Below are 12,884 nucleotides of genomic sequence, written 5' to 3' on the forward strand. Positions count from 1 at the left end.
AAGAAATAAGTACAGCATGTTAAAAAGATATCAACGATAGCAGAAATAGGAAAAGAAAATAGATAAGATCCAAAGGACAAGAAGAAAGCTCGGTAGATTTAGTTATAATAATGAGGATAAGAAGGAATAGGTATGCTAGGAACACACTAAGAGATGTTTGAAACAAGTTATTATGAGTTGATAGATTAAAGGAGTAGTAGAGCCTCGATCTGAGTGCCAAAATGTCAAAAGTAGGCCACATACTAAGAAGTTTTAGGAAGAAGTCTAGATATTTCCTGTAACACCCCTTACCAGACTACAGTGTAGCCAAGCAAGACATGTCACACTCGGTGCCGGAGCACCCTATCTTATCTTACTTTATTCCTTTAATAATTTAATCTCGTTATATTTTAATATCAATTATTTTTCTACGGAGAAACCAGCGGAGTTTTCCCTATTTTATTATCGTTTGACGTATTTCACTATTTACCTACTTGAAATTTTCAATAATATTTTACCAGAAAAATCTCATTCATACTCATAATACTCATCTCACATTCAATTCTTGCAATTCACATACTCATTTGTACAAATCTATTCATTTCCATACATATTCATTAATGCACAATTTATATATAGAAATTCTCAAGTTTCATTAATTTACATGATATACAATTTAATCACATATGAACTAACCGATTTATTAATTTACATCACATAAATATTACTTATAAATTCTTAGTTTACATTACAACATACGAAATATTTATAATATATAAAATACATAAAATGACTAATGTGAGCCCTATCTACATGCATTGCTGAGGAGGTGACAACCATGAGCATTTCTGACACTTCTGCAGATTTGGACTCCAAAAATTCCAGTCAAATGTCCACTGGCCTTTAGCTTCAGTACCTGCACGAGGGAAACAAATCTATTGCACTAAGCATTGCTGCTTAGTGGTACAATAATATAACATATACAAATAAAGAAAGAATCAAGCATTCTAAATATTCAAGTATCAATTTGATTTAAAATGACATTTCTAGTATTAACTATCTTATATGCTAATTCGTTCCTCTTTGGAAGTACTGAGTTTACAGCCTTACAATAATAATATTCAATATACATTTTATTCTAGGAGTATTGTATTCGAGGTCTCTTTATAATTCTGCAAATTGTATTTTTGTTATGTTTCTATTGCTAATCTCTTTTTCACATTTTATTTAATACTTTCTAATGTTTTTTAAATGCTAATATGCTTAAATAATTTCAATAATTTACACTGTCCAGGTAACCTATGATAGGCTGACTAAACTGGATAACGGGTCGTTGGCACTGGACACCGCGGTGTCTCGGGCCGTCATACCATGGTACGTAGAACGTCAACCACGTATGCAGTCAGTATGGCTTAAAAGCCATGATAACATATAATCGAGCATAAAAGCTATGAGTGCGGGCATAAAGCCATGAAAGCGGGCATAAAGCCATGAATACATGCATAAAGCCTTACGCAGTACTGCTAAAATAATACTTTAAGAAAAGTAGGCTATCCCACCATTTTCATACTTTCTGGATGCGTTCCAGTTGTCAAATTTGGCATAGGTAAACTCGAACTCTACATTACTCAATTTTTACCTTGTACTGGGTTAGAATAAAATTTATAAAATATTCGTGGATAATAAGAAAATTACGATTCCTATTGCAATAGCCTTATAATATTGTTAAGGACTGCGGGGCAGATTTATAGAATTTTTAAAGTTAGTTTGGATAATTTTTGAAAAATATTAGTTTTGAAGTCTTATAATTGAGTTGTCTGATGTTGTGATTATTGCTTGGTTTGGAGGGCCCAGAAAGGGCCATATAATGATTATGAGATATGAGTTGAGTTTAGAAGTGTTATTTGAACCATTTTACAGGTTGGGTAGGTCATAGGTATAGGGGAGACTCTGCCGAATTTTCAGCACAACTTAGAGTGTCTTTGGTCTTTTCTAAACTTGTATTGAGTCAAATATATTAAATAATTGCAATGAAATTGTCAGGTGAGCCAGGACAGCCTTCCTCCTCCGCCTAGCAGTCGCAGTGACATCAGTTCAAGTTAGTGAGTAAAATATTAATTTTAATTGTAATTTTGATATTATTATATGTTCAAGCATGCCCATGCATCACTTATAAATTTGTATCTATGTAGTTAAATACTAGACACATTTTATATTGCATTCATAATTATTGAAGTGCCATGGATGTTGTTTGTGATAATTTAGAGCAGTGTGTGTGCGTGGCGTGCGTGTGGTATGATATTGGATATGGACAGGATGGGTAGACACCGCTTAAGAGACACTCGCTGGGACCCGGTCCTTCAGGGTAGACACGGCTTGAGAGACACTTGCTAGGACCCCGCATTTAGTTTAAGCGAAAGTCCAGCTTAAGAGAGACTCGTTGGCAGAGGTTGGATTAAGAGGGCTGTATAGGGGATCAGCTCCCACATATGTATTGCTTGACAGTGTTAGGTGTGTGAGTGCTTGAAATTGCTTTTTTGCTGTTATGATATGAAAATTATGACGATGTTGCATTTCACTCCACAGGGTGCATTAGCTTTAGATAGTTATAGAGATTATGATTAAAATTTGTATTTTACTCTCTGAGTTGAATGCTCACTCCTGTTCATCTATTTTTCCATGCTACAGGAGGATTATTTGTTGTGGCTAACCTGCTCTTCTTCTTTGTAGGTCCATTAATAGTATTTAATGTATTTTGTACAATTGAGTTAAATTTTAGACTCCGCATATATTACAAGCACTTATTTTTATTTTGGGCCTGTATTATAAAAGTTATGTTGGACCTGTAAAATTATTAACTGTATGCATGATGGGATTGGATGAGGGAGCTGAGCTTCTATTTGAGTTATGACATTTTGATTATGTGGAGGGTGAGCTGAGCGCCCCAATTTATTATATATTGTGTTTACAGGTCGGCCGAGTCAAAAACTCCTTGTTAAATGGTCTATTTTACAGTCGGACTTTATCCGGTTGAATTCTTGAAATTGGGACCAAATGGGCCTTAGAGTTGGGTTGAGGAATAGTTAGGCTTACTACGGGCCTCAGGGGCTTTAGGTTGGCCCAAGTTCTAGTGTCGGTCCGGCCCATAGGATGGGTCGTGACACTGTAGAAATTCAAGTGCCCCTTTTTCTCAAAATTTCTTTTTATTCATGAAATTTACACTTAGTTTAGCATGATTTTCATGCTTAAAGAACAGAGATTAGGAGTTTAGTACACTAACCTCACTAAATGAGGGAAGATTCAAGCTTGAAGCTTGAACAAAAATAGTGGAAGAACAACAATGGTGCCGGCTCAAAGAGAGAGAGAAGAGGAAATGGAGAAGATGAGTTAGGTTAGGTGAGTTTTGTCGCTTGTGTCTATATATATATATATTACTTTATTTTTTTAAAATGTCATAAACCTACTTTATTTTCTTTTCTTTTCTTTTCTCATTCTCCTAATTCATTTCATAAATTTTAATTTATGTTAATTATTTTATTCTTTTAATTTTTTTATTTGACATTTAGGTCAAAATTCACCTCTGGGGTGAAATGACCAAAATATCCTTCGTGGTGCTTATCGGGTTATTATTATTATTTTTGTATCAATTAATAAATTCTCTTAAATTTTATCTTATTTTCTCTAATTTTTTTTTATATATTTTCTTAACATTTATTCCATCAATTTAAGTCTCCTCACTATAGCTTAAGTATAGTTTCAGACATTCTGACTGCTCGAACAGACATTAGTCGTTGGAACAGTAGAATGTATGGACTACCTACGATGAGGGCGTTACACACATAGGTAAAGTTTCTTTTGTATTAATTTTAAACTTCATTAAGAGTATAAATACTCATCCTCATTCCATTAACTTAGTACACTAAGTACTTAATTACAACATTTACTAATAACTTGTTGTTACCCTTTAAACTTTATTTAGTAATAATACTACAAAGTAGGGTTCCCATCAGTAGTAAATTTAATGAAATATTCTAAATCCTAATCAGCACATGTACTTATGATCATAACTCTCGAGAACCCTTTTATTAAAGGATTTGCTAGATTATTATAGGATTTAACATAAACATGGTAATAACACTATTAGAGACTAATTGTCTTACATTTTCATGTCTTAAACTTATATGTATATACTTTCAATTGTATATTTTACTATGAACTTTAACCATCATGATTTGACTATCATAATATAAAGAAATAGATGGCACAGATTTTGGCCACAACTTAATATCAGATAACAAGTTTCTCAGCCATTCTCCTTCTTTACCAATATTCGCCAAAGTTATATATTCGAATTCCACCGTAGAATGAGTTATACAAGTTTGTTTCTTTGATGCCTAAGAAACAGAACCTTCACCTAAAGTGGACACCCAACTAAAGGTTGACTTATTATCCTTAGTACTACTTATCCAATTGGCATATGTATAACCTTAGGATCTCCACCATATTTGTTTCACTAGTCAACCATATAATCATATGTTTATAACATGAACTATATAAATAATTCACAGTCTAGATATGTACCTTATTTGCAGAAATAAATTGCTCCATAATTTGTTTAAAATGAGAGCATCCAAAAATAAAGAACCAAGCTAAACTTGCACACACACACAAATGTATATTTATTTGTCCTTTTGTCACTTCTTACAAATGACTTGTAAGGCTCTTATTTTTACTACTCAAAAAGTACTAACTTTTTTGCCAATAAATTCATCTCTTCATGCATGTAGCAATTAAGAAGAATAACATCTTTTAATTTGGTTACATTTTTTGGCCAAGGGACACAACTCTTTGCATGGATATAACTCTTTATATGATTTCAACAAAATTGAAAATTTATCGCAGAATAATCTGTAGTTTATAATTCTTTTTTAAAATATCCAAAAACCCTTGAAATTTCTTTCTAATATTCCACACTAGAACTATTAGTATATCTTAACAATTTACATATTGCAAAAGTAATATCAGGAGTAGTGCAATGCATAGCATACATTAAACCACTAATAGCACTAGCACACTCAATTTGAGTAATTATTCTATCAAAATTTCCAGTCAATTTGCAATAAATATCATATGAAGTATTTGCTTCCCTTAATATAATGAAATTGACAAAGAGTAAAATTTTCACTATATTACAGCTAGGTAGTTTAGACAGATCTCTCAAGGATAATAACCAAAATATAAATCTAGACAGCAATTTTAAAATTCTCTCAAGAATAAATTAAAGAATAATAATGTTGATTGTAGGTAAAAATAAAGAGAAGAGACAAAAAAGAAAAGTTAATAGATTTTTGTTCTAAACTGCTATATATAAAGCATTTGCATCTCTTCAAACATATATAACAGTTCACGTTGTATCTATTAGAATAATTACATATGTTCACTTACACCTTTTAGAATAGATATAACAGTTGTATCTATTAGAATAATTACATATGTTCACTTATACCTTTTAGAATAGATATAACAGTACACTTCATATTTCTTATAACAATTACATCTATTTTCTTATACCTTTTACAACAGATACAACCGTTCACTTTGTATCTCTTAGAATAATTACATCTGTTCACTTATATATTTTAGAACAGATACAACTGTTCACTTTATATCTCTTAGAATATTACAACCGTTCACTTATACCTCTTAGAACATATACAACCGTTCACTTATACCTCTTAGAATAGATATAACCATTCACTTATACCTCTTAGAACAGATACAAACATTTACTTTGTATCTCTTAGAACAATTATATTTATTTATTTATACATTTTAAAACAGATATAACTATCGGTAATAAATAGTTCATTTTGATGCCTTTTATGAATAGACATCTCTTTTAAAACGAGACAAATTTTCTTATCATTAATATTTTGAACAACATCCCCACCTAGTTAGTGATAGACACAATCAATATGAATTAAGATTTATGCATATAAAAAGTATTTTTCGACTTATGCACATAAATCTTATTACCTTCTTTAACACATTCACCATGAGCTTTAGCATCATAATATAACCTCATATTTCTTCTAATTATAAGCATGTCATCAACATAAAGACAAATTATCACATAAAAAACTTTTAATGTATAAGTGTTTCTGAATCTGTTTAAGAGAAAAGTCATATGTGGCATACAGTAATTTCTTCCTATAATCATTCAAACTAAAAGTATGATGTATTATTATTCCTCCTAATTGTACTGATTTAAGAACTACCACTTTCAAATCCTTAAACTTTGAAACAAAGATATGCAACTCATGGACTTATCCATAACAAGCATATTATCAAGTATTTAGAATTCAAAATATTTCATAATGAGAAATTTATCCAAACCTTTTTTTTTTATTGTATTCGAATTCTAACGAATTCTAGATTTCCTTTGAAGACTTGACAGAGGTAAACAAATCTTATAGCCTATCTGATGAGTTATTGAGAATATGACCTCTGCATGGCAATTCATCTTCTTTTTCAAATTTGCTTTCACCTTCTTAGTGAACATAATTTGTTTCTTAAAACGATCAAGTTTCACGAACTCTTGATTCATTACGAAAATAGCCTTAGACTCCATTGCGATTAATACCTTAGAATTGTTGAGGCAGTGGGTGTAGAATAGGCTTTGAGGCGTGATGAATCACTATCTTTAAGGTATTACTTGCCCCTACTAGATTGTTGCAAGGTTATGACAATATAGCTCCAGGATACAACAAAGATCGAAATCTGCAGACAGCAACTTCTGAAAATTTCCCTTAAGAACTCTTTATAAGAACCGAATTTAGAGAGATTAGAAGAAAAGAATAAAAAGTAGAAGTAGTATATATCTGGATTGAAAAACTCATCCATATTTATGAAGAATGAAAAGTTATGGCGCTTTTTCTAGATAGATACATCTATTTATCTCCAATAGATATAACTGTTTGTGTAAAAGACATATCTATTTATTAACATACACCTATACAAATAGTTGTGACTGTTTGTATAGAATAAACATGTCTGTTTATTAACAGACACCTATACAAATAGTTGTGACTATTTGTATAGAATTTACATGTCTATTTATTAATAGATATATCTACTTGTTAATAAACATATATGTTCGTAATTTATTTACAGAAATTACAATAAGATAATTATTTTATTTCACACATATACGTGACAAGTGCTATAATAGAATAATATATATATATATATTTATTTATTTATTTAAAGGAATTATTAAAGGATAGAAATAATATAGCATCAACGCAATAGTTAGTAGAGTATAAAGTGGTAAGGCTCATTAGTAACTCATTTACGCCCTGCAAATTAGTCATATGGACTCTGCTAGCTTAGGGACCCAGTGGGATACCCCTATTAAGAGATTTGCATCCTTACGCCATTCATCAGTTGAAACTCAAATCAATGAATTGGGTACTTTCGAAATCACCTGTAAAGTACAATCAAAGCATAGAAAAAGAAAAGAATAGAGACCAAGTAGCCAAAGAAGCCTCTAACACATGTAAATCGATTGCAATAATCAAGCTCAAATAACTATCTACATTTGAACTTGATGGTGGGAGGGAACCCACAATCTATCCAGGGAAGGGAGGTCTTCAACTATCTGGAGGGATAGGGAAAGGCAGACGGAGTGACAAAGAAGAAGGCCTAAAAGCCCTAGGCGAAAACAAGAATAGATGGAATTTTCTCTCTCTACAAAATAGAGAGAGAAGCAAGACAAGATAGTTCAAAGAGGAATGTCTTAACTAAGACATGCGCAACCATTCTTCCATACTATAGAAGTAAATGAAGAATATCTTGTGCGAATATGATGTGGTGAAAAAAAGTCTCTTCTTAAAAATAGAGGAATTTATTAGTGAGATAGTTGTTAAATTAAAATTGAGTAACGACACTTAAAAAACACCTAAAATTGAGTGACTATAAATAAAAATTAGCTCAAATTAACACAAAATATTTAATATCTGTTAAAAGTAACTTTAATGATACTCAAATTAAAATTTAATAAATTTATAAAAAAATAAAATTAAAATTAAGTAATTTTTATAAAATAACTGTTAAATGATCTCAAGTGATAATTACTCTTATAGTCTAATCATTGTCTTCGTGACTCCATTTTAATAATAGGAAACTACCCAGTGGAGGATTAATATGACCATCGATCTTATTAAAGAAAGCGCTTACACTGTTTAGTAGACTGTCTAAAACTACCTTTGCCAAAGTGATGATATTGCCCAAGGACCATTTTGACCTTTCCACCTTTACTAAGGCCCACGATTTGGCCTAACAAATTAAAAACTCCTCTCTACTATTGGGTCTTGATCGAGAAAAAGGAAGGATCCCTTTGTCATGATCCTCTTCTGCCTACGAGTTAGGGTTTGCGACAATGATTAGGCATGATTTGAAACTTGATAGAGTGAAAGTATCTCACATTGTGTGCTAAACATTAGAAATGCATCTCTGAGTTCATCAACTTCATCAGCAACTACTGTGAGTTTTCTTTTTTCAAAGCTCAGTTTGTTCTTGTTAGGGAAATTGGATTTAGTTTTGGTATTTTGGAGATTAAGATCAGAGAATAAAGAAATCTTGCCCTATAATTTTTTTGTTTGCTATTTATGGTTAATTTTTTTTTTTGAATTTATGGTTTATGATGTTCTTAGTTGATATTTGATTATAAATTTTATAAATTTATAAATAAAAACTTTAAGTAAATAAATTTTATAAAATACAATTTCTTAATCGAAAACAAATTAAAAATAAACTATACTTTTTTCTACCTTTAAAAGAGTATTCATTTTTATAGGAGTAATTTTTATGACACGATCTTGAATTTTATCTTGTGTTTCACTTATATCTCTTAACTTCAATTTATAAGTAAAAAATTTTCTAAACTTTAATTTTATTTCACAAAAAATCCTTATAACCTATAATAGCAAGTTTTTAAATTAAAAAATTCCTTTAACTTACAGTATAACATCTATAAATGCAGTTTTAGCACTTATCAGTACAAGGTAAATTTTCTTCCTTTTCAAAAAAGTAGATCGTTGTGATGATATTAATATTTTTGTGATAGATCTAAATAATAATTGAAATGATTGATTTTTTTGAATGTGAAAGAAAAAGATGTGAAGAAGTAATTTTATTTTTTTAATCTAAAAACATGTGGTAGCTAAATAGAAAATTTTTTATAATAAAATTAAAATTTATAAATTTTTAAATAATATAAATTAAAATTAAGATATAAAAATAAAATATAAAATAAAATTCAGATACAAATTATAACAATTATCCTCAGAAAAGGAGAAAGGATATCTAGTTATAACCCATCAGTTATAACCCATATTTTTTTTTTCTCAAAGATTGTATTTTATAAATAACAATGGCAAAGAGCCTAAAACATACATCTGCTGAGACACTAAATTACAAGAAAAGGAAGTATCAGAGAGAAATTTAGTAGCTAAAGCATGTGCTGCCTGATTACCAGATTTTTTAACAAAGGAAAAGGAGACAGAGTTAAGAGATCTGGCAAGCTCTTTGACATCGTGAATCACTGCTTGGATGCTCAAGGGAACAGCCATATCCTTCCTTTTTGTCAAGGCATTAATCACTCCCAAAGAATCACCTTCAATAATCACTGAATCAAAACCTCTATCGATAGCAAACTGCGTGGCATCTTTGCAAGCTAAACTCTCAAAAACCAAAGGGTCTATCACAAAGTCATAGAACTTACAAATAGAATCCGGAGGCTTCCCATTAGAGTCACGGACAACCACTGCAATAGCTCCCTTATTTCACCTTTCATCAATTGCTGCATCAAAGTTAAGTTTGATAACATGAACAGGAGGGGGAAGCCAGGCCTCAGGATTGATAGTCGGAGCAGAAAACACAGGAGTGGACTGTTGGATTGCAGAGAAATCTTGAAAATGGTGGATAGCTCGAGCATCAATTTCCTGTGGAGTGTGCTGCTCCTGTTTGAATACTAAGGCATTTCTTCCTTCCATAGGTGCCAGAGAATAAAAACAATCATCTGCATAAAATAAGTCTTTTCTAGGTGATTGAGCAGCGAATCCACTAACACAATTCAACAATCCTCTATACTGGTTCCATTGATTAAGCTTGATCTAAGTCGAAGGGGAGATTCAATCCACACAGCTGCAGCTTGAGGGCAGGTAAAAAACATATGCTTTGGAGATTCAGTTTCACCACAAACATAACATTCAGGTCCTATGTGAGGGGTTCTATTATGCACTAGCTCATTTGTAAGTAGCTTGCCTTGTAACAGGGTCCATAAGAAGATAGAGAGCTTAGGAGGTAAGGCAATTTTCCAAATACTCTTCCAAAAGGATTCAGTTGGTGTAGATGAACTAGGACCAGGATTGTTTCGCAAGGATGATGATGAAGACTTCTGGATGCTTCAAGCTACATAATAGCCCGATTTCACAGTATAAATACCTCTTTTATCAAAATTCCAAACAAGTTTGTCTTCTTGTCAAAAAAGACCCAAAGGGATGGATAGAATATTTCTAACCTCTTCCTCCTCAAAATTTTCTCGCAAAATTCTTATATTCCAAGAATGGGATTGCTCATTAATCAATTAACGAACCCAAGCAATTTGAGGGTTGTGATCCCTTTTCACTCTAGGACAAAGAGGGAAAGAAGCAGGAATCAAGTTGTCCTCCTTGCATAAAATCGAGTCCCCCCTTCCTACTTGCCATCTTGTGCCATTAAGCAATACTTGTCTACCCCATAAAATGCTACCATCCCCAAGAAGGTGTGCTACCAAGAACTGCTTGTAACACCCCTATTTGCATAGCTTGGTATATATTACTGTTCCTGTGATCGGTGTCGGTCTGGACAATTAAGAGAATTAGAATCACGTCTAAGGCACCTAGTTAAGCCCTGAATGCAAATAATTAGTAATTACCAAATAATTAAGTATAAAGAAGAAAAAAAAGTTATAAAAAGTTAGCCGGGAGTCACAGCGATAGGTGACCTTCTCGGGAATGACTGCGAGGTCAGTCTAAACTCAAATTTCGAACCATAAAATATGACACCGCGGTCCTTAGGACTATTGCGAACACTGTGGAAAAGAGAAAATCACAGAAAAGAATTGTTAAGCAGATCAAATAATTAGATCAGAGATCCGGAAGAAATATTGAATAACTTGCAAACCGGATTGAACCGCTGAGAGGGGATTTGGTCAATTCACCCCTAGAGCTGACTCCTGACCTAACTGTCTAATAAAATCGGAGAAATGAATCTTTGGTAATCAAGAATTAAATTAAAGAACTAATGGAAAAATAAATGCAAAAGAAAAAGAAAATTGAAAAATTTTATTTACATCATGCTTACATCACTTGGATGACATCATTATGATGTCAAAACTAATTTTAATTTTCCTACAAATATTGACCAAGTCAACTAAGACTAAAAGACTTAAAAATACACTAAAAAGAAAAAAAAATCAGACCTTCTTCCCTCACTAAGCCGGCTGCCCATCTCTCTCTTACTTCTCTCTCTCAAAACTCCAAAGGTCCCTTAGTTAAATCCTACATCGGCAAAGCACGGAGATGGTCTTGGGTTCAAAAAAGTAATGATATATAAAATGGTGGAACTAATCACTAGAGGCGCCTTTTGGTGGAATGGCCTGGAGAGTTGGAAGAACTCCAGGGTTAAGCGTGCTCGCTTGAGAGAAATCCTAGGATGGGTGACCTCCTGGGAAGTTTTCCATTCCACCTATGGGACAAAACCGTGAGGCTTATGGCCAAAGTAAACAATTCCTCTAGTGGTTGGAGCCCAATCATTACAATTGGTATCAGAGCCGCTCACGTGTCCTCTTAAGCGATGGTGGGGCAAACCTCAGCGAAGACGCTGAGTCCCGAAAGGGGCGGGGAGAAAGGTCCCTTAGGCAAATCCCACATCGGCAAAGCACGGAGATGGTCTTGGGTTCAAAAAATTAATGATATATAAAATGGTGGAACTAATCACTAGAGGCGCCTTTTGGTGGAATGGCCTGGAGAGTTGGAAGAACTCCAGGGTTCAGCGTGCTCGCTTGAGAGAAATCCTAGGATGGGTGACCTCCTAGGAAGTTCTCCATTCCACCTATGGGATAAAACCGGGAGGCTTATGGCCAAAGCGGACAATTCCTCTAGTGGTTGGAGCCTGATCGTTACATTGCTTGCATGAAATTTGTATAGGGGAAATATTTCCCTTTAAGCAATCGAGAGAGTAAGGAATTTGGCTTGGTAAGTAAACACCATCCTTGTTTAGCTAGGAGAGCCATATTGAAACCTTCAAAATCTCTGAATCCCAATCCTCGTTTAGCCTTAGGCTCACAAAGCTTAGACAAAGCTATCTAGTGAATTTTCCTCTCATCTCTTTGTTGTCCCCACCAAAAATTAGAAATCATAGAATTAATAGCCTTGCAAAGAGAGGAAGGAAGCCTGAAGGATGACATTGCATAGACTGGAATAGCCGTTGTTACTGCTTTTATGAGGACTTCTTTCCCGCTGTTAAATAGAAGATGCTCCTTCCACCCTGCAGTTTGGAGGCTAATTTTATCCAAGATAGCTGAGAATGCTTGCTTTTTGGTTCTAGGAATCTCTACCGGAAGGCCAAGAAATTTGTCAGGAGCATCCAATTTATTAATATGAAGAATAGCTACCATTCTCCTTCTAGTTCTCCTTGGTGTATTGGTACTAAAGACCAAGCTAGACTTGCTAAGATTAATTGATTGTCCACTAGCAGTTGCATAATTTCGCAAGATATGATTAATAATGATTGCATCTCTAGGCATGGCTTTGGTATAGAGAATTGAATCATCTGCAAATAATAAGTGAGTTAAGCTTGGA

The sequence above is a fragment of the Hevea brasiliensis genome, chromosome 9 (assembly GCF_030052815.1).
Source record: "Hevea brasiliensis isolate MT/VB/25A 57/8 chromosome 9, ASM3005281v1, whole genome shotgun sequence".
In the NCBI taxonomy this organism is placed as follows: Eukaryota; Viridiplantae; Streptophyta; class Magnoliopsida; order Malpighiales; family Euphorbiaceae; genus Hevea; species Hevea brasiliensis.